The sequence below is a fragment of the Stomoxys calcitrans genome, chromosome 5, assembly GCF_963082655.1.
Source record: "Stomoxys calcitrans chromosome 5, idStoCalc2.1, whole genome shotgun sequence".
Lineage (NCBI taxonomy): Eukaryota > Metazoa > Arthropoda > Insecta > Diptera > Muscidae > Stomoxys > Stomoxys calcitrans.
The window spans coordinates 115,579,204-115,602,710 of record NC_081556.1 but is presented as its reverse complement, the minus strand read 5'-3'; the positions used below and the strand labels follow the sequence as shown (position 1 = coordinate 115,602,710).

The 23,507-nt window shown below is 41.4% G+C and overlaps 1 protein-coding gene across 1 annotated transcript in view; it reads left to right on the top strand.

Moving 5' to 3' along the window:
• The window catches only part of LOC106086659 (uncharacterized), a 243,113-nt gene that overhangs the window by 115,938 nt on the left and 103,668 nt on the right, over nucleotides 1–23,507 (top strand). Inside the window, exon 4 of the mRNA XM_059369555.1 lies at nucleotides 7,571–7,650. The gene's annotated coding sequence lies outside the window, so the exon portion shown is untranslated. The remainder of the gene's footprint in view (nucleotides 1–7,570; nucleotides 7,651–23,507) is intronic.

Here is a 23,507-nt window from a genome sequence, read left to right as displayed (position 1 = left end):
TCAATCTTTGCGACTTCAATTGCGAATGCAACGCCACACAAGCTACAGTCGCAAAAACCAGACCACATAGTTTATGATGGGGGCCAACCAGGATGGATAGTTGGATGGTCGGATGAATGAATGCTTAGATAGATTGTTGCTGTTATTATAAAAACTGGCTATTGTTTTTGCCCACAATGCTTAGCTGGATGTTCAATCGCATAGTCAAGCATGGGGTTTTATTATCGGGATCATATTCCAAAAAAAAAAATACAGAATCACCCCCGGCCCCAGTTTACAAGATCTTCTCCAACACCATTGTCGCTATCAGCTAGAACTATAACAACAAACAGTTAATAACTGTTAAAAGTTAGTGTAAACTGTAGTTTTATTGTCGTCAATATGTGCAACAGGCGACAGGTTCTGTATTACCGTTTAACGGCTTGCAGCACCTTGCCAGGCTAGTGTCTGTCCGTCCGTCCAAGCGTCAGGCTTTATTGCCCGGCAGCTTTCAATCAAAATAACAAAAACAAAAAACGACAATTGTCTCTCATCTCTTTAATGACCACTCATAATTCATCATTAGAGTCAATTATTTCGTTTGCACATACAAGTGAACATAGAATGCTACAGAGGATCCAAAGAATCCAATGTTTGCTGCGGATAAGTGGGGAAACCGTTGCATGCTATTTCCATTGAATGGTTGCAATTAATTTGATCGGCATGTTAATATTGAAATTTCTCTCTAGTAATTATTCTATTTTGTGGACATGTGGCAAAATGTTGTGTACTGATGCGCTGATCTTTTTATTATATGTATACACAGAGTGGTTTTTAAATCGTCCCATTTAATTTGAGGTCTAGCTAACTTTGAACACCTTTGGGCATATTATTTTATTGGTAAAGGCGGGCTAAGTTCGGCCGGGCTGAATCCTGGGTACCCACCACCATGGATTCTGGTCAAAATGTTTGTACTTGAATTATCTATAAAATTGTGTATTGATTGAGGGTTCTATGGTCTCAAATGCCATATCGGAGAATTGGGTTTTAAGGGGCCAATATTAATTTTCGAGAGGAGAGTCTCAGTGAGGAGTCAGGTGGCACGGGCTCTTAATTAAATACGGAATGCTAATGATACCCGAGATAACAAGGCGAGTTATTGGCGCCTTCAAATAACCAAGCAAACATCAGCGTCTGTTCCCAGGTTAGAGGCGATTGGCGGCGGGCGTCGGATCTTGGAGCAAGTGGCTTGCCACAACGAGGGATACGTGTGCAATCCCACAAAACCCATACGGTTGGGGCGCTGAGCCAGTAACCCGCCCCCGGAAAACTGAAAACTACTATGAGAAACAAAGGAATAATAAAAACGGACCCCCCGCAACGTTGACGACCCACACAAACGAAAAAAGGACCATGATTTGCGATTCTGCACCTGGAATGTCCGCACTCTTTATAGAGAAGATGCAGTATACGCGCTGGCGGATGTATTAGAGAAGTACAAGGCAGATATTACAGCCTTACAGGAAGTGCGATGGACTGGAAATGGCGTCACTACAACACCAAACGGCCATAACACGAGGCATGAATTTGGCTGTGCATTTGTGGTTAGTCGGAGACTGAAAAACCTTGTCTCCAGCTTTACTCCGGTGGATGAGAGGCTGGCCACAATTCGCATAAAACCAAATTCTTCAACATCAGCCTTATTTGTGCCCATGCCCCGACGGAAAACAAAGACGGACAGACCAAGGATATTTCCTACGAGCGCCTAGAGAGACAATATGACCGCTGCCCCGCCCATGATATTAAAATCGTTCTGGGAGATTTTAATGCGAAGATCTGGAATGAAGACATTTTTGGTCCAACAGTCGGAAAGCTTAGCCTCTACGAAATAACGTCCAGGAAAGGGTTGAGGCTGAAAGATTTCGCCGCGGCAAAAAACATGGTAGTTAGTAGCACCAGAATTCAACATAAAAATATTCACAAAGCCACATGGCTGTCACCCGATCAAAACACGAGAAACCAAATTGATCACGTTGTAATAGATGGGGGGCATTCATCCAGCGTGTTAGATGTACGATCGATCCGTGGAGCGAATATAGATTCGGACCATTACCTTGTTGCAGCAAAGGTTCGCACCCGTTTGAACATGGCGAGAAAAGTACGATCTGACACTGCACGGAAGCTGGACATTGAAAAGCTGCAAACACAATAGATGGCAGCGGCATACTACACTCGACTGACCCAACTGCTTGATGAAAGCTCTCCTTGTTCCGATGCTATAATGGCGCAGTGGCAAACTATTGTCCACTCCATGGAAAATGCCACGAAATCCGTACTTGGGTACCGGAAGCGTCCTCCAAGAAATCCGTGGTATGACCATGAGTGTCGAGATGCTATTGAAGCCAAGAATGCGGCATATAGAGCAACACTGCAATCAATAGTAACGCTCCAGATGAAGAAGAGGTATCGGGAGAAAAGGAGTGAGGAGAAACTTCTATTCTGCAGAAAGAAAAAGGAAATGGAGAGGCGTGAGTGTGAGTGAATTGAGAGGTACAGGAGTCAGAATGTAGTCCGGAAATTTTACCAAAGAATTAAACATTAAACCGATGGCTTTGGTGCAGGCACATTCTCCTGCAGAGACAAAAAAGGAAATCTGGTAACTGACACAGATAGCATGCTGAGGATATGGAATGTGTGGATAGTGTCCGACGTTGGCGGCGAAGAGGATACCGCAGAACCAATCCCTGATGATGGTATAGAATGTTTACCACCTAGTCGGAATGAGATCCAAGTAGCAGTGACCCGACTAAAGAACAACAAGGCATCAGGTGCCGACGGGTTACCCGCTGAACTATTTAAGACCGGATGCGACACGCTGATAAGGCGTATGCATCAGCTTATCTGCGTAATCTAGCTAGAAGAACGCATACCCGATGATTGGAACTTCAGCATACTATGTCTCGTATACAAGAAAGGAGTCAAGACGGAATGTGCTAACTACAGAGGAATAAGTCTCCTCCCCATGGCATTCAAGATACTCTCGAGCGTACTGTGTGAAAGATTAAAACCTAAAGTCAATGAGATAATTGGGCCCCATCAATGCGGTATTAGACCTGGTAAATCCACCCTAGACCAGATATTGACACTGCGCCAAATCCTGGAAAAGACCAGAAAAGGACAAATCAGCACCAACCATCTTTTTGTTGACTACAAAGCCTGCTTCTATACTCCTTTACGTTCAAAGGTATTTCAAGCCATGTCTGAGTTTGGTATCCCTGCAAAATTAATAAGACTCTGCAGGATGACTCCTGCTGATACGCGTTCCTCAGTAAGAATAGAAAAGAATCTCTCCGAACCATTTAATACCAAACGAGGTTTCAGACAAGGAGATAGCCTATTGTGTGATCTCTTTAACATCCTGATGAAGAAGATGTGAATATATATGGCACACTAATCACAAGAGAACACATGCTACTCGCCTATGCCAATGATATCGATATCATAGGTCGGTCACCGGAAGTAATAACAGCAGCCTTTGAAAGAACCAGAGACCCAGTGAAAATGGGTCTGGCAGAAAATGGAAATAAGACGATATGGATGGTTTCAGCTCCCAAGAAGCCTTGCACAACCGAGCAGATAATGAAAATGGAGAAAGTTGGGAACCACAACTTTGAGACAGTCAGTAACTTTATCTAACTCGGCATTGCCGTAACCGAAACGAATGGCACCAGATTTGAGATTAAGCGAAGAATAATACTAGCAAACAGATGCTACTTTGGACTAAGTAAGCAGTTTAGAAACAAGGCCACCTCTCGACAGACGAAGATTACACTATACAAGACACTGATACTACCCGTGCTGTTATATGGTTCTGGAGCATGGGTACTTGTGAAAGCAGATGAGGTAGTGCTTGGAGTATTTGAGAGAAAGATTCTTCGTAAAATATATGGACCAGTTTGCGTTAATGGAGAATATAGGCGACGTATGAACCACGAGCTGTATGACGACGATAGCATAGTTACACGCATCGTTGGCTAGGTCATGTTGTCAGAATGGATGAAGAAGCTCCAGCAAAGAAGTCTTTTGAAGGCAAACACTGTGGTACACGCAAACCAGGAAGACTAAAAGCCCGATGGAAAGATAAAGTGGTGGGAGACACCTCGCAACTTGGTGTCAGAGATTTTAGAATGAGGGCAGAAGATCGAGGCGCTTGGAACGCCATTCTACGTTCGGCTAGTGGAACAAATCTTCTGTCATAGCCAAATAAAGTAAAGTAAATATTAATTTATGAACCTTTCGGGGAAGGATTTGTTATGAGTACTCGAGGACTCAAGTGTCAAAATTGGGCAAAAACTAAGACTTCTAGGGGTCAAAGCCGGAGGTCGGTTTATATATATGAACCTATCTCGTTGGGATTTCGCGTTAGTGTTTAAGTGCATAAGTGTACTTCAAGTACCCAATTTTAGCGGAGGCTTGTAGGGCATAAAGAATCCAAAACAGGGGATCAGTTTGCATCTGAACTATATGAGCTTATTTGACGAATCCGATAATATTTGACACGTATCTTAGAAGTCAGAAGAAATCCTTGCGCCAAATTTCAGCAAAATTTGGTGAAAATTTAGGTTTCTAGAGGCTCAACAAGTCTAATCCGGCGATAGCTTAATATGGAGGTTATATCAGTTTTTAGACCGATTCAAAGCATGCTTGACACAGATTTTGGAGGTCCAAACAAAAGTCATTGAGTCAAATTTCAACCCAATCGGATGCCAATTGAGGCTTCTAGGGGCTGAAGATGATTAATCCGGAGATCGGTTTATATGGGAGCTATATCAGATTAAATCTAGACCATACTTATCACGAATGTTGTAAGCCATGTCAGAACACTACATGCAAACTTTCAGCTAAATTGGACAGCCATATGACGGATAAACCACATACGTAGATCATGTTGATATTAATGGCGGGTACTCAATAAGCATGATAGACGTTAGATCGATCCGATGGGCGAACATCGATTCGGATCATTACCTAATTGTAGCAAACGTTTGCACCCGTCTTAGTGCGGCGATAAACATTGCACATTGCACGGAAGCTGGACGCCGGAAGGCTGCAAACACATCAGATGACAATACTCCGTTCAGCTGAATCAATTGCTTAAAATCACCCTGTCCCGAAAGTATAGCAGCATAACAAAGGCAAACCATTGCCCACTCCATGGAAAGAACCGCAACATCTCCCCAAGATACCGATGCAAAGTGGGAAAAAATCGAAAAAATAGAAAAAAATTTGCCGTGTGTGAGCGGGTAGAGATATCTCTTTGAAATTTGGAATGTTAGAGCTGAGGTGTTTGCGAGATCCAGTGCAAAATTTCAAGGTCCTAGGTAGTCTGGGCGCCTTTTGGCAGTTCCCTAAATTTGGTCACCTCGGTTGCTGTTTCAATTTCAGCGAAATCGGCTAATAAATAAAGCTTTTATAGCTTCAGTTCCCTTATCGGCAGATCGGTCTATATGGCAGCTGTATCTAAATCTAGTCCGATCAGAACCATATTTAGGTTGGATGTTTGGAGGTCTTAATCTACTCACTGTTTCAAATTTCAGCGAAATCGGGTGATATTGGCTTCAGACCTATTACCGGCAGATCGGTCTATATGGCAGTTATATCTAAATATAGACCGATCTAATATTTCAGATGTCGGGAGGCTTAAAATAACCCACTGTTGCAAATTTCAGCGAAATCTGGTAATAAATAAAGCTTTTATGTTCTTCAGACCCTTTATCGGGAGATCGGTTTATATGGTAGCTATATCTAAATATAGTCCGATCAGAACCATATTTAAATCAGTTGTCGGGAAGCTTTAAACTACTCACTATTTCAAAATTCAGTAAAATCTGATGAAAATCAAAATTTTTACGCATTAGACCCTTTATCGGAAAATCGGTCCATATAGCAGCTATATCCAAATATGTTCCGATTTGGCCCGTTCAAGAAATTAACCAACGTGCATCAAAAAGACGTAACTGTGCCAAATTTCAGCTCAATATCTCAATTTTTGAAGGCTCTAGGGAATGATTTCAGCCAAATCGAACAAAAATTGGGCCTTGCAGGGGCTCAATTGGGGAGATCGGTTTATATGGGAGCTATATCTAAATATAAACCGATAAGGTCCATTTGGAGTCCTCAACGACTTACATCACTAGTTAGTATCAGTGCAAAGTTTCAAGTGGCTAGCTTTACGCGTTCGACCGCTATCGTGATGGCTAGATCGACTCATGACGTCGAGACGATCAATGACTAGATTGGTATATCCCCATCCTATGATGGTGGATATAAAAACGAACAGAGATATCTTCAAAAATATTTTTGGAAATTGAACCACAAACAAAGCTTTGGCAGCCCCAACCTGCCAAAAGAGGCCTGCAAGACCCTTTCGGCTCTTCTGCATAGCAGACGGGTTCAAAGCCCTCCTCAGTCAGCATCCGTAATTTATGGTGGTCACCCATAAGAGTGTTGATAAAATGTCCACCTGTGGGGTGCCCTGTGCCACTTTTTCCCAAATATGTACGCATGGGACCCACAATTTATCCACCTGTTCCTTCGCAGATGGTTCACCCAGCCTCTAAGGACCCGGTTCATCCGGCTTTTGTCTGAAGATTGGATCAGTGCGTCGATCCTCACATGAAAGCCCCCTCGATGTCAATTCATATCGCCAATGTGCACGTCTTGGCTTCGAAGGATTGCCGCGTTTTATGTACAATCTTGTGCAGGGCAGTCTCCATTGAACCTACTCTTGACAGAGGCATGCTGTTTGTATTTGAGTAGTTCGCTGAATGTCCTACTCTTTATTATGGTATCCACAATACGTTCAATGATTTTGAGAAGAAAGGACGTAGGGCTTATTGGTCTATAGACCTTTGGTATGGCATAACTTGCCTCGCCGGGCTGTGATATAAATAGCAACCTAGCTTCCTGCCAGACTTTCGTACTACATGCAAGTTCTAGGCAAGCTGTAAAAATAGTGGCCAGATGGGGACCAGATAGTCGGTCTCCTTCTGTGGTAACGCCGGAAGTGTTACATCAGCTCCTCCAGGCTTCCGTTCCCATAAACTCCGTAATGATAAGCCTTCGATCAAACTCATTATTCTAAGATTCCGGTGTCTTCGTGATTCCTTTCGTATCCTGTGGAAAATGTGTTTTCATCAAAATCCTCAACATGTCCTCCGTTGTTGAAATTAAATCGTAGCAGAATGTAGACGACACTTGTCAAGTGCAACTCCTTGTCTTGTTCAGTTATTCTGTTGAAGTGATCGAATTTTTGGTTTTTATTCAATCTTCAGCAAAACACCTTTCACCTGAAAATTCAGCATACATGGTTCTCATTTATACACCAACTTCATAAATAATGTAACGATGTCTCAATCTCGTGTCTCTGTCTTCATGCTCCATGGTATTGTCGCCTTTTTGGCATTCAACGCATCAGGGTGTTTCCGTATGTCAATTTGCTATCATGTCTTAATAAATAAATGAAACATTTTTAAAGATTGCTACTCGTAATTTATGTAAAAATTCTTTCTTCTTTTTCATCACTTTACAGAGAATATGAGTGTCTATGGAAGCAAAATGATTGCCAATAAACTGGATCGGTTTTGTGAATGTTTACAACGGGATCTTAAGGTAGGTACAAAAACTATGATGATTTTTTATGTTGAAATGAAGGGGAATAGACAACTTTCATATAAAGTTGAAAAATGTGACAGTTTAAAATGATTCATGTATGTTGTTGAACAGGAAAATTATTGCTGTTCAATGGCTTATAAAAGCAACTCTAGGTTTTAGGTTTGTATGAATGAAGACGATGCCTTAATACAGCGTTATTTTTTTTTTTTCGTTGCAACAATACCTAAGAAAAAAATCGGTGGCCAGGGACAAGGAGTTTAACTTCTAAGACTTCGATTTCCGTGTGTCTGCCCATTCGTCGGAAGCAATTGCAAATTTGCCCATGAATATCTCATTAAGGAACAGGGGTAAACTTCTCAAATGTGAATGGCTGCTGTGGAATAAAGTTTAAGCTCAATGATAAGGGACCTCCTTTTTATAGCCAAGTCTCACCTGGACTCGAACCCTGGCGTTCCGCGCGAACATGCTAGCCTCTGCGCTACGGTGGCCTTCTAGTAGCTATTTCTACAGCCTTAAAACTTAGAACGGGTATAGGAATTCAACCAACTGAACCAAAATATGCTATCTAAGTTTTATTCCTTGGCTTTATAGATTACTAGCTGATCCGGGCCCGCTCCGCTGCGCCTTCTTTTGCTTTATATAAAACAAAAGTTTCCTTGGAATATTTATTTTCGACAATTAAAGAGCTTTTAGTGAAATACAATGCTATGAAAATATTATATCGCTAGACTAACAGTTTAACAATATAAGTGCCTTTATCTGAATCCCATATAATCTTTATTGGTCCACGAATTTAAGTTTGGATGTAGGATGTGCTCCATTCTTAAAATACTTCATTTCAGCCCGATATTCTCATGATGTCTGATTTAGGGGTGTTTTCGGAGAAGAGGTGGTCCACCAGATACTAGGCCCTAAAAAATATCAACATCTTGCTCTTCTCTCAAATACCATTTATTTAAACCTCATATTGCCATTGGTTTAAGAGGAGTTTACAGGATGAGGCGTCCCCCAAACACATGGCCCCAAAATAGGTTATCAAATTAGTTTTCTAATCTCAAATACCTTTCCATTTGGGGGTGTTTTGGGAAAAGGGTGATGCCCTAAATACATGGTCCAAAATTTGGATATCAAATTCGAATACTACTCCCAAATACCTTTCTTTGAGGCCCATATTGCGATGGTCACTAAAAAATTGACAAGGTCGGTAAATATACCCGATTTAGGGGTGTTTTGGGGATTGGGGTGGTCCCTCAAACTCTAAGCCCGGAAAATATATCAGCAACGTACTCTATTCTCATATACCCATATATCATTTATTTGAACCCCATATAACCATTGGCCTCAAAATTGGATATCAAATTCGTTTTCTAATCTCATTTAAACTCCTTATTGTAAAAGTCAGCAAATATGTCCGGTTTGGCGTATTGGCTCTAAAATCTATAAATATTTCGTTCCACTCTCTTTAAGATCCAAATTGTCTTGGTGAGCAAATACGTCCTATTTGGAAGTTGTTATGGTTTTGGGACGTCCCTTAGACAGTTGGTCCCTAATGTTCGGCAAACGTAACCGTCTTGGGGGGTGTTTTGGGGGATGGGAGGCCACTCAGTGAGTTGGCCTTGAAAATATACATCGAATTCGTGTTCCACTTTAAAAACCCTCTAATTTGAGCCTCATATTGCAATAGTCAGCAAATACTTACTATTTGGGTGGTGTTGTGGGGGTGCAGTGGCCCCATAGACACTTTTCCCGAATATTGATATCAAATTCGTGCTTTGCTTCCATAGCAAAATGGGGCTTATTTGAGCCCCATATTGTTATGGTCGTAAATGTATCCCCTTTGGGGGATGTTTTTGGTGACAGGCGGCCCCCCAAACACTTGGTCCCATATTTGGATATCAGATTCGTATTCTACATTCAAATACCTTTTATTTAAGCCCCATATTGCCATGGTCAGTAAATAAGTCCTGTTGTAGGGGTGTTTTGCGAAAGGGGTGGACTCCCAGAAACGTGGTCCCACATTTGAATATCCGATTCGTATTCTATTCGCAAATACCTTTCATTTGAGTCCCATATTGTTGTGTTTGGTGTAAATATATGTTTGGTAGGTTTTAGGGTAGGGCAGCCCCCCTAGGTACCCCATCCGAAATTTGGGTACCAAATTTTTATTTTTAGGGTACTATATGAGAGCACACAGAATTTCGCTTAAATCGCACCCCCCATCTCCCAGATCTTGCGTTTCTGAAAATTAGTGTAAGGGGGAGGGTCCGCTCCCCTTCAGATAACAAAAAATGTAGTACCCTATTTTCACCATGGGATCATTGTGCACCATGTGTGAAAATGTCAAGAAAATCGGTTCAGCCGTTTCTGAGTCCATAAGGAACACACAAACAAACAAACAAACCTACAAACAAACACAAATTGATTTTTTATATAAGAAGATTTAAAAATGCTTAATACCAAGTCTGGCTAGACCAACTAATTTTCCTGTCATACCACAGATATTAGCCCAAAATTCAAACAAAAAACCTGATGTTAATAACACACATATGACAGAGGAAAATAAAGCTTTTAATCATAGGCCATAGATCGATTATGTAGTTTCCTCATACCTCATGCACCATAAAGTGGTAGCACTTCCTTGGCATGGCCACAGCAATGCCTCAACACACACTTCGATGATGGCCTAAATGCATTTGAATCACCACCGCCTGCCATTGCCCGTAGGAGACACAAATTACCGTATTGATGGTAATAAATTTGCTCTTTTCGACAGCTGGTACATTCCACGGTCACTGCCGTTCCATTGTCCTGCAGTATCGATGTAATGCAATCAGCGCGTGGCACAAAACGCTTAGACGTTGTGCAAGACAAAGTCATAGTATCATCATCAGCATTCAACGTTATTCATCACAGAGGGACAAAATGTTGTACTAGAGCTTGAAAGAGAAACCCCATTTCTTGTCTGTAACGAGAAATGGGTTTTATTGAAGAAAAGCCATACGCCATTATCATGACGTTTTGGTGTAATTCGCATTTTTATTGGATAACACAAGAACAGCCTTTGTGGTCAATCTTTTCGTAAATATCAACATAAAGTCTAAACATGCAAACTAAGCCTCAGGAAGTTCATGGTGCCGCCAATGAAGTTTAAATGTGGACCATCGTTCGAGAGGAGCAAGCAAGACGCATTTGAATTAATGATTGAACATGTAACATATGATCACTACAATGGTCCAGTATATTTTAGTTAAAAACAAGTAAGGAATGGCATACGTTGGGTGGTGCCGGCTATACAATACCTTATACCAGTGATACCAGCCCAAGAAAAACCCTGGATGACCGGGCAGTTTCGCAATATATGGAAAGAGGTCCGTAGACTTAATAATGAGCATGTCGTTAAAGAGCAATAGTTTATTGGGAACCTGACGGAATATTTCCGTCATTACTACGGAAGGAGGCGGACTATCTGCCTCCCTATCTGGCCGTTTTAGACAAGCGTTTCTAGGACTTGCATGTACTTCGAAAGCCTGCAGGAGGCAAGGGTGATATTTTTACTCAAGCCCGGCCAGGCAATGTATGTGACACAAAATGCCTACAGATCTTTCTACTCAAAACAGTGGAACATATTGTCAATACCAGGCGACCGTATTGGAGGCTACCATGGCGCAGAGGTCGACCTACAACGCAGAACACTTGTGTTCCAATCCTGGCGAGAATACCAGAAATAACTTTTGGCGATGGTTTTGCCCTTCTTATATGGCGACATTTGTAAGGTACAATGCCATGCATAGAAGCCTTGATAAAACTTCCCTCCAAAGAGGTCTCGGATTAAGGCACGCCTTTCGGACTCGGCTATTAAAAGAAGGTTCCTTATTATTGAGGTTAACCTTGAATCGGACAGCACTCATTGATATGTGAGAAGTTTGCCGCTGTTCCTTAATGGAATATTCATGGACAAGTTTACCATTTCAAATACAAACAGCAGGCCTATGTCAAGAGACTGTTGTACATAAAAAAGAAGAATCCTTCGTTGCCAAGACATACATAATGGCGGTATGCATTGACATCGAGGGGGCTTTTAACAATGTGCGGACCGACACACTGATCCAATCCTTAGACCAGCACCGGGTGGACCGTGTCCTTGGAGACTAAATAAACCGTGTGCAAAGCAACAGGTGCATAAATTGTTGATCCCATGACATGAAGATAAGGGAGAACAAATAAAAGCATGCTAAGTTCGACCGAGCGGAATCTTTATACCCTCTACCATCTTAAACACTCTACCATTTTTATTCCTTTGTCAAGTTTTTTTGTCCGGCATCTCTTTATAGGCAAACAAAGGATAATGGATAAGAATTGCTAAACTAATGAAGCTTTTTCAGGTTAATGACCGATTCGGGCTTTACATTGTTTGGATTTGGAGGCCATAGTAGAAGTCATTGGAAACAGGGGCAAACTTCTCACATATCAATGAGTGCAGTCCGATTCAAGTTTTAGTTTAGTCTCAATCATAAGGGGCCTCCTTTATATAGCCGAGTCCGAACGGCGTGTCGCAGTGCGACACCTCTTTGGACAGAAGTTTTACATGGCATAGTACCTCACAAATGTTGCCAGCATTAGGAGGGAAAACCACCGCTGAAAATTTTTTCTGATGGTCTCACCAGGATTCGAACCCAGGCGTTCAGCGTCATAGTCGGACATGCTAACCTCTGCGCTACGGTTTGCCCCTGTTCCTTAGTGGAATGTTCATAGGCAAAATTTGCAATTTGCATTTGAAGTCATTGAGAAAACTTTCAGCCAAATCGGATAAGAATTGCGTCCTTTAGGGGCTCAAGCAGAAAAATCGGAAGATCGGTTTATATGGGAGCTATATCAGACAATGGACCGATTCAAACCATATTTGACACGGGTGTTAAAGGTCATAGAATAAGCTGTAGTACAAAATGGCAGCCAAATCAGACAAGAACTGCGTCCTCTCGGGACCGATTTGGCTGCTGTACAGGTCCAACCGAACTACACTAACTGAAAATGTAGTTAGCTTTACTCCTTCGAAAGTAGGACATAGCTAGATTGACCCCTTATAATACTTCTAAAGGGTAGGGATCCGAATCAGGTATGCAAAAGAACGAAAGGTTCTTGGAGATGGAATACGACAGGGCTAGACTTAGGGGTCTCTATATTGACCCAAAGAAGACTGAAATCTGCATGTTTACGAGTCTTAATGTTAATCCACAGAAGACTGAAATTTGGCTGTTCACGAGGAAGACCATGTTGTGTCTATTTGACGAGCCACGTTTCCTCAACAGAACGATTTCGATATCTGACAAGGTCAAGTACTTAGAAGTGATCTTGGACAGGAAACTGAACCGAAAGTGTCACATTCGGGAGCGTACCAAGAAAGTTAACAGATATTGGACACTATGTAGACGAGGGCTGATTTTGAGGATAGTCCACTGGCTCCACAGGAGGGTGATAAGACCAATACTTACGCCTCAGTAGCTTGGTGGAATGCGACAGAGAAAAGTGCAACGTAAGGATAATATAACAGGTTCAGAGAACATGGCATAGGCGGGACTATAAGAACCACACCCACAGGGGCACAGGAGACTATTCTAATCCTTAAAATTCTTTCCCTTAAACATGCAAATAAAGTGTGAGACTGTGTGACTTAAGGCGAACGGATCGCGTTAAAAACGAGTCGAAGATAGGAAACCTAAGAGAAGTGGTTTTAGATCGAATACCTGAGACGATACTTGGGTCGAGTCAGAGGCTCTGCTGCCAGCGGCACAGTCTTGGATTGACAAAACTTTGGCCGCACTGGCGGCCTTTTTATCGCCAATTCCTTCGGTGACCATCATGAATAACCTACTACGTATGCTTCGTAAACGATGTTATAACACTTCTGTGGGATATGGATCCGAATCAGCCATGCAAAAGGTCGAAAGGGTCTTGGAGTGGAAATACGACTGGACTAGACTTAGGGGTCTAAATGTTGACCCAGAGGAGACTGAAATCTGCCTGTTTACGAGTCTAAATGTTAATCCAGAAAAGAATGAAATCTGGCTTTTCACGAAGAAGACGATGTTGTGTCTATTTGACAAACCACGTTTCCTCAACAGAACGATTTCGATATCTGACAAGGTCAAATACTTAGGAGTGCTCTTGGACAGGAAAATTAACCAAGAAAGTATGTAGACGAGGCCTGATTCCGAGGATAATCCACTGTCTCTACAAGAGGGTGATTAGACCAATACATACTTACGCCTCAGTAGTTTGCTGAGATGAGATAGAGAAAAAGTGCAACGTAAGGATAATACAACAGGTTTAGAGAACATGACATAGGCGAGACTACAAGAACTACACCCACAGGGGCACTGGAGACGATTCTAGATATCCGACCCTTAAACATACAAATAAAGTGTGAGGCTCTGAGACTTGAGGTGATGGTAGCAGGTCGTACCATCGTGGTATAAACGAGTCGTAGATAGGAAACCTAAAAGAAGAGGTTTCGGATCTTGGATTTACAAAACTTTGGCTTTGCCATTTGTAAGTTCATGCTAAACTGAAACTATTCTAGATATCCGACCCTTAAACATACAAATAAAGTGTGAGGCTGTGAGACTTGAGGCGATGGAAGCAGGTCATACCATCGTGGTATAAACGAGTCGGAGATAGGAAACCTAAAAGATCGTTTCGGCGTCGCTGCCAGCGGCACAGTCTTGGATTGACAAAACTTTGGCTTTGCCATCTGGAAGTTCATGCTAAACTGATGAATCAAAGCTAGAGGACATAATGGCCATGGGGGTCGATATTGATGACGCTTGCATTGAGATCTTTTTCGGACTATCTGATCATAATACGGTTCAGCAGGTGGAAATCCACATGATCGTGAAATTCTTGAAGTAGTTTGGTGTTAATGTGAGTACAAGTTAGCATTCCGTTCGTAACACCTCGAAATATTGAACTGCTACCCCATATACAATAGTATTTGGTTGCCCAAAAAGTAATTGCGGATTTTTTAAAAGAAAGTAAATGCATTTTTTAATAAAACTTAGAATGAATTTAATCAAATATACTTTTTTTACAGTGTTTTTCTAAAGCAAGCTAAAAGTAACAGCTGATAACTGACAGAAGAAAGAATGCAATTACAGAATCACAAGCTGTGAAAAAATTTGTCAACGCCGACTATATGAAAAATCCGCAATTACTTTTTGGGCAACCCAATATAAGAGCTCTCTCTAAATCTGAACTAATTTCGACCAAAATTCGTACACATAGTTGGGATTATAAAAGAAGGCATTATGCAAAACATTGAGAAGGTCTATATGGCAAATGCATGTTTCAAATTTTGCCCATTAATATTCCACTCAGGAACAGGGGCAAATTTCTCACATATCAATGAGTGCAGTCCGATTCAAGTTTTAAGCTCAATGATAAGGGGCCATCTTTTTATAGACGAGTCCGAACGGCGTGCCGCAGTGCGACACCTCTTTGGAGAGAAGTTTTATATGGCATAGTACCTCCCAGCATTAGGAGGGGAAAACTACCGTTGAAAAAAATTTTTATGGTCTCGCCAGGATTCGAACCCAGGCGTTCAGCGTCATAGGCGGACATGCTAACCTCTGCGCTACGGTGGCCTTTATAAGGCAGGTATATCCAAATATCGTCCAATTCGAAACGAGGGCCTTATGTTGTGGTAATATTTGTAGCAGTGAGTTCTGCTGATGGTTCTGCTGGGATCTGTTCTGAGCCGAGTAGGTCTGGCTGGACAGGTGAACAGGTAACGTGTGTCATGTGGTTCCAGTTCACAATCCGGACACACAGCTGCATGTGGGCACAAATCCTAGCGCTGCAGGATTTGTGGCGGCTGCATCTGTCAGAACACAATTCAGCCAGAACTCGGGGTTGCGGAGTTAGGACAATTTCTTGAGGTGCGGTTAGTGGCGCTCATTCTCCAAGGAACACATTTACCCAGTAGCTGTTTACCGCATGTGCTACCATGACTGCATGAAAGATCCGCTGATATGCCAGTTGATCTAGAGGTTCTCCCTTGTAGCTCTGAACCTTTCGCTCCAGATCAAGTGAATCCATCTTAAGGCTTCTGGCGGTGGATACCTATCCACAATAAACCAAATTCAAAGATACACCTTACAAAGAGTTTAATCATGAGATTCGTCTATATGGTAACCATAGATTAGGAATGAGGCCATTGTATCTCAGAGGCTAGAATTTCTGTCCTTGACGGTGAACGCCTGGGTTAAACCTCAGCGAGAATATCAGACTAACATTTCCCTCTCAGTGCTGGCGACACTTGCGAGGTATTAACTTTAGGTAATTAGTCATTTTAATCTGTCTAATATTTAGTGTCCCTCTGCAACATGCAATTAAATTTTCGCAAAATTTTCTACAAAAAAATAATTTTTGATATTTTTTATAAAAATTTTATTTTTGCAAAATTTTCTACCAGCATTTAATATTCTACAAAAATAAATTTTTACCAATTTTTGAAAAATTTAAAATTTTGGAAAACAAAATTCCCTCCAGAATTGATTTCCTAAGCTCATGAAGATGTAAATCTGATTTGACCGAAATTACTCGCCTATTCATAAAACTATGCTAAGTATGGTTCGAATTGGTGTAACACCTGAAAAATATGACGACTACAGGCAAACATTTTTAAAATTTTTTCTCCGATTTTACATACTTTGTTCTATTTTAATTTCTCCCACTGTATACTCTATTTCCATCTGTGCCAAATTATGTGGCTCAAATTGATGATTGGCTGAATAAATAGATCGACAGATGATATTTGCCTGTCGCTTGTACGTTGGTGGTATGAGCGTTATCTTGTAACCTACCGAACGTGAATGCTTTGTTGTTAAAGTGGACCAGTTTTTCTTAGCCTCTTTTTCAGATTTCATACGTTCATGGTCAATTTACATATTTTACGCAATGTTCAGGCAATAACAACAGAAAAAAAAAAAAGAAAATAAAAACCAAATAAAACAACGTTTCCTTGTCTGCAAAACTATTACAATTTTTCTATAAAATAAAAAAAACAACCATGTAGGACTTTAAGCTAAGCAACAGAAGTTAAGGAACGATAATGGCAGCATTGAAAGAAAATAATCGCCAATAGTCTTGAGTTGCTATACCTCGCTATCTATGACATCGCTCTGCCTCGGTGAGTTTTAGCTGCAGAATTACTTGTGATTCGTGGTTTTTTTGCGTGCCTTGTTGATCCTCCGACATGTTCTGCTCATGGACGTATGTAATTTTTTCTCGGCTCTTATCTTCTACACATATCTCGTCTCTAACCTTTTGCAAATATTTGCCATATATTTTTGGCTATGAATCTTGCTGGTGCCTTTTGTGCTTTTTTACACGTGTCCATGCATCTTACCGTAAATCCTGCAAATGTGAATTTTGCCGTCAAACACTTGTTAGGTGTGTGTGAATGTGGGGGATGAGTTTGGTTTTTTTTTTCATCTTCAAATAATGATAAATGTTCCATTTACATTCTGTCGAAACTTTCGAATGTTTACAACACTGGCTTTACAGTATGATAGGTGTTTGCTACAACACTCAAAATAAAATGTTAATAGAAACCAGTGAATTAGGCTGCTGGTATCTATTTAAGGTTCTCTTTTCTCAAAGAGGTGTCACCCTGGGGCCCACTGTTCGGACTCGGGTATAAAAAAGAGCTTAATCTTCAATCGGACATTTACTGTGGACAAGATTGCAATTGGATCTTCTTCAGATTTTTTAGGATGAGGTAAGCCGAGGTAAGCATGTCCACCTATAACGCCAAACGCCTGGGTTCAAATCCCGGCGTGAGCATTATAAAAATTGTCAGTGGTGGTTATCCCCTTACTAATGCTGGCTACATTTGTGAGGTATCTTGCCATGTTAAAACTTCTCCACCAAGTGGTGTCTCTATGCGGCTCGCCGTTCAGACTCAGCATAAAAAAAGAGGCCCCTTTTCACTGAGCTTAAGCTTTAATCGGACAACACTTATAATATGAGGGAAGTATCCCCTGTTCCTTACTGGAATGTTCATGGGAAATTTAGTAGTATTCTATTTAGAGGCAGGGAGATGTTTCTTTGATGAATGTTAATCTTAATGAAAGTTCAGAATAATGCATATTTAACCTAATTACAAAGATGGCCGGACTCATTGCTCTGTTTATATTAAAATTAAAATTTACAATTTTAGTAGAGTCACATATCACCAATTAGGACTATGGCAGACGAATCACCTCCACCCTGGGTATGAATAGTATAGTCCTAATTGAAATTATTTTTGTTCACTTGTTACCTTTGGAAGTCTAATTTTTTAGTTCGAGTGCACTTTAATGGGGGCTAATCAAAATATCCACACGACAATGTCCTCCCTCTTGAAAGCCAAATATTTTCTTCTTGTTTCTATTCAATTTCTCATGCATAGATTTAAGCCTTGGTCAAAAACATACATCGTTGTAGGTGCTGATTGCAACATGTTTCTACAGAGAGACCTTAGAAAAATTGCAAACTTAGCCAACTGACACAACTTCCATGCACTAGCGCAGACATAGGGGTTAAAAACCTTAATTCCTAGGAAAGGAAGTAAAAAGTCCCACTTTTTAAAAAGGGAAACTCCTTTAATTTTTAAAATCAGAAATATACTCAAAATAAAAAATTTAACAAAATTTGAACACAAGACAAAATTTATTAGATCTTCTCCACAGCCTAGTACTGACATCGATTGTGCGGAAAATGTTGTTAAACATCAATTATTGAAAACTGACAAGGTTTCCAATAGTGTTGCAAAATTGTTTGATTGCAAATAAACTTTTTTTATTTGGCGTGTAAAGCGTTGTTTTGGTAGAAAACAGTTGTATATTGGCATCATTGTTATCATATGATGAAGGTGGATGATGAAGGTTGAGTATTGAACAGTAGTTAGAATTTTGATGCATCGTCCACCAGACCTCTACATCATATAGCATTATAGAGCTGACAACTGCAGTATATACCCAGTGCATAGCGCGTGGCCTAAGCCCCCGACTTCTGCCAATCGCTCTCTTTTAGATGTGTGTGTCAAGAGTTGCCTTTCTTGCCCTTCCAAAATGTTGGAGTTCAATTTTCTGTCCAATAAAATACCCAGGTAGCGTATGCTTTCAGTAAATGGAAATTTCTCTCCTCCCAAGGAGACAGTTGCGACTGTATGGAACTTGTATCTCCTGCTGAAAAGAACTACTTCTGTCTTGCACGCATTTACGCCTAGATCACTTTCGGGAGCCCACTTCGCTGTTGCACGTAGAGCTTGCTGAAGTATATCTGTTAGATTGCTGTGAAACTTTCCCCTAACCGTAATTGCCACGTCATCAGCATACGAGACCACTTTTACACCTATCTCTTCCAGAGGCAATAATATATTGTTAATGGCTACATTCCAAAGTAGAGGAGACAGTACACCTCCTTGAGGTGTTCCTCTACTGACTCATCTTTTTAGATCCACAGATCCCAGGCCCGTCGTAATACGTCTTTTAGTAAGTTATTAATGAACTTTCTTACGACATTGTTGATGATGGAGAAAGTAAAGGGTGACTGTGCCGCTGGCAGCAGTGCCTAGCACTCGACCTTAAGTGTCGTATAAGGTATCCGATTGGAAACCTCTTTCCTTCCATCCATGTTTTCTACAGGCGCCTCGATTATACCGCTATGGTATGAGCTGCTCCTATCCTTAATCCATTCTCCCATCGCCTTAAGTCTCATAGCCGCAGTGGATGCCTCACACTTAATCTGTATTTCAATGGGTCGTATATCTAGAATGGTCTCCAGTGCCCTAGTGGGCGTGGTCCACATCGCTCCGCCTATGCCAAGACAGCATGTTCTCTGAACCTTTTTTATGGTCCTTATGTTGCACTTTTTCTCCATAGCAGTGCACCAAGCTACTGAGGCGTAAGAAAGCATTGGTTTAATTACGCTCCTGTAGAGACAGTGGACTATCCTCTGATTAAGGCCCCATTTCTAGCCTCAGGCCCCACTACATAGTACCCAACATCGGTGAGCCTTCTCAGTACGCTCCTGATTGTGACGCTTCCAATTAAGTTTTCTGTCCAAGATCACACCTAAGTATTTGACAATGTCAGACATCGTTTAACTGACGAAACATGGTGCGTCAAATTGGCCCACCTTCGTCTTCCTCGTGAACAGGCAGATATCAGTCTTTTCTGGTTTAACATTGAGACCTCTAGGTCTAGCCCAGTCATATGCCACATGCAAGACCCTTTCGGCCCTTCTGCATAGCTCGTTCGGATCCTTACCTCTCAGAAGAATTATAACATCGTCTGCGTAGCAGACTGGTTCAAATCCCTCCTCAGTCAGCATCCGTAATAGGTCAATTTATGATGGTCACCCATAGGAGTGGCGATAAAATGCCTTCCTGCGGAGTGCCCTGTCCCACTTTCTCCCTTATTTTTATGCCTTGGGACACACCATTTATCCAACTGTTCCTTAGCATATGGTTTATCCAGTCTCTAAGGACCGGGTCCACCCGGTACTGGTCTAAGGATTGGATCAGCACATTGTTAAAAGCTCACTCGATGTCAATGCATACCGCCCGTGTGTACGTTTTGGCATCGAAGGATTCTTCTATTTTATGCACAACCTCGTGCTGGGCAGTCTCCACCGACCTTCCCTTGACATAGGCATGCTGCTTGTATTTGAGCAGTTCGCTGGATGTCATAATCTTTATCCACAATACGTTCCATGGTTTTGAGTAGAAAGAACGTTAGGCTTGTGGGTCTGTAGGCCTTTGGTGTCGCATACCTTGCCTTGCCGGACTTATGTATAAACACTACCCTTTCCTCCTGGCAGGCTTTCGGAGTATATGAAGTCCTAGGCACGCTGTAAAAATTTTGGCCAGACGATGCGCCAGATAGTCTGCCTCTTTCTGCAGTAACGCCAGAAATATTCCATCAGGTCCGGGTGACTTATATAGTTTGAAGCTCCTAAAGGATTCCTTCACCATAAATTCCGTTATTATAAACCTTCGATCAACGTCATTATTCCAAGATTCCGGTGTCTCCGTGAGTTCCTTCGTAAGCTTTTGAAAATTGGTTTTCATCAAAAGCCTCAACATGTCCTCCGTTGTCTCTGCTCTCACTCCCATATCGTCTACTAAAGTTTCAGTTTGGACATGGGTTTTTGAGAGAAACTTTTTTATCTTGGCGGCGTCATTAACGTTATAGACCTGTTCGCAGAACAGCTTCCAGGAGGCATCTCCTCCAAAGATAAAATTTCTATTTTCCTAAGACAAAATATCTATGAAATTTGTATACCCTGCCCCATAGAATACGGGAGGACACCGTAGCGCAGAGGTTAGTATGTCTGCCTATGACGCTGAACGCCTGGTTTCGAATCCTGACGAGACCATCAGAAAACATTTTCAGCTTTGGTTTTCCCCTCCTAATGTAGGCAACATTTGGGAGGTGCTATGCCATGTATAAGTTCTCTCCAAAGAGATATAGCACTGTGGCACGCCGTTCGGCTATAAAAAGGAGGCCCCTTATCATTGAGCCTAAAACTTGAATCGGACTGCACTCATTGATATGTGAGAAGTTTGCCCCTGTTCCTTAGTGGAATGTTCATGGGCAAAATTTGCATTTTTGCACCATAGAATGCAGGTATACTAATTTGGTCATTCCGTTTGCAGCATCTCGAAAATATTCGTCTAAGACCCCATAAATATATATTCCCGTACATTCCTGATCGTCATGACTTTTGAAGTCGATTTTGCCATGTCCGCCTGTCTGTCTGTTCGTCCGTCCGTCCATCCATCTGTCCGTTCGTTCATCTATCTGTTCGTGCGTCCATCCAAGTGGCCGTCCGTCCATCTATCTGTTAGTCCGTCCATCTATGTGTCTGTCCATCCATGTGTCTGTCCATCCATGTGTCTGTCCGTTCGTCCATCCATCTGTCCGTTCGTCCATCCATGTGTCCGTCCGTCCATATATCTGTCAGTCCGTCCATCCAAGTGTCCGTCCATCTGTCCCTACGTCCATCTGTCCATCACCAGTATCTTTCCACAAAATTTTCTTTAAAGACAAACTGTCCACTAAAATTTTCTCTAAGGGCAATTTTTTAATGAAATATTCTCTAAAGAAACGAAATTTCCAAAAAAAAAAACTAATGAATTTTTCTTAAAACAAAAATTTCCACGACGAAATTTCCATCTGTCCGTCCGTCCATCCGTCTGTCCGTCCGTCCATCCAACTGTCCGTCCGTCCATCTGTCCATTCACCAGTCTCTTTATCCGTCTGTCTGTCCACCCGTTCGTCTGTCCTTCCGTTTGTCTGTCCGTCTGTCTGTCTCTCCATCCGTCCGTCTGTTCATGCGTCCTCCGTCTGTCAAAATCACACATACTTTTGAGGGACCAATGCTAGGGGCCTGAAATGTTGCATTCGTACTTCTTATTAATGTCGGTCGGATACGATTATAAATGAGCTAAATCAGTCCATATTTAGATATAGCTCTCATATAAGCTTTTCTCCAGATTATACTTTGTGAGCCTTTAGAGAGCGCAAGCCTTATCTGGTGTTGCTGCTCGATGACTTTTCCTATGGTGTCCAAAAGTTGTACCGAATATGGTTCCAATCTATTACTGAAAGGAAGTAAAAAGGAGGTCAGTATAGCTTTTGGTGTCATAAGGGACACATAGGACCACGAGCTCAGACTTATGCAAATTCGGTGCGGCAAGTGATAGCATGTGTAGGGCTTGTGGGAAAGATGATGAGACGTTGGAGCATTTCCTATGTCGTTGCCCGGCTTTCGCGGCTAACAGACACCGGTACTTAGGTGGCAACACGATACCCGACATGAAGCAATTTGGGGGAGTGGTAAGGAAAACCATTAAGGATTTTTTAAGTAGAATGGAATTCCTAGGTTAAAATTTTCTTTTTTGAGGTTACTTTTTAGTTTTGCGAGTGCACAACAAGCCGATTATAGGCTTTGGTGTATATCCATAGTGGCATGGGGCGGATTAATATAGGGTGTATACTTTTCAACCTAACCTAACCTATGGCTCCAATCGATCCAAAACCTGATATAGCTCCCATGTAAACCGACTTCCGGAACATACTTCTTGAGCCTCTAGAGGTCGCAATTCTTATCGAAGCATATAAAAATTCAATGGGGATTTCCTGTTATGAACTCCCCTTTTCCTTTTTTAGTTTTTGCCTTTAAAGAGAAACCATCCAAAGAACTTGACAAATCCGATCCATGGTGGAGGGTATATTTGATTCTCTTATGACAAAATTCCTATGAAATATTCCCCTAAGAAACCATTTTAATGAAATTTTCTATAAAATTTGTGTTAGGGCAAAATTTTAACAAAATTTTTCTCCCAGACATATTTTCAGTGAAATTTTCTCTTAAGACAAAGTTTCAATGAAATTTTCCTCATAGCCAAAATTTCAATGAAATTCTCCTCATAGCCAAAATTTCAATGAAATTTTCCTCATAGCCAAAATTTCAATGAAATTTTCCTCATAGCCAAAATTTCAATGAAATTTTCCTCAAAGCCAAAATTTCAATGAAATTTTCCTCATAGCCAAAATTTCAATGAAATTTTCCCCAAAGACAAAGTTTCCCTGAAATTTTCTCTACAGGCAACTCTACTCCAGCACTATCCATATGCGTTACACCTCCTGATGCAGCTGGAAAACAAATAATGAAAACTGGTCGTGCCATCAACCACAGCAGCGCCACAAATGTCAGTCTAAGGAATTGACTTCATGTTGCGACCAGGAAAAAAAAACTCTCATTGGGCAATGTGGCCAATGATGATTGATAACTGTTAATAGAAGCCA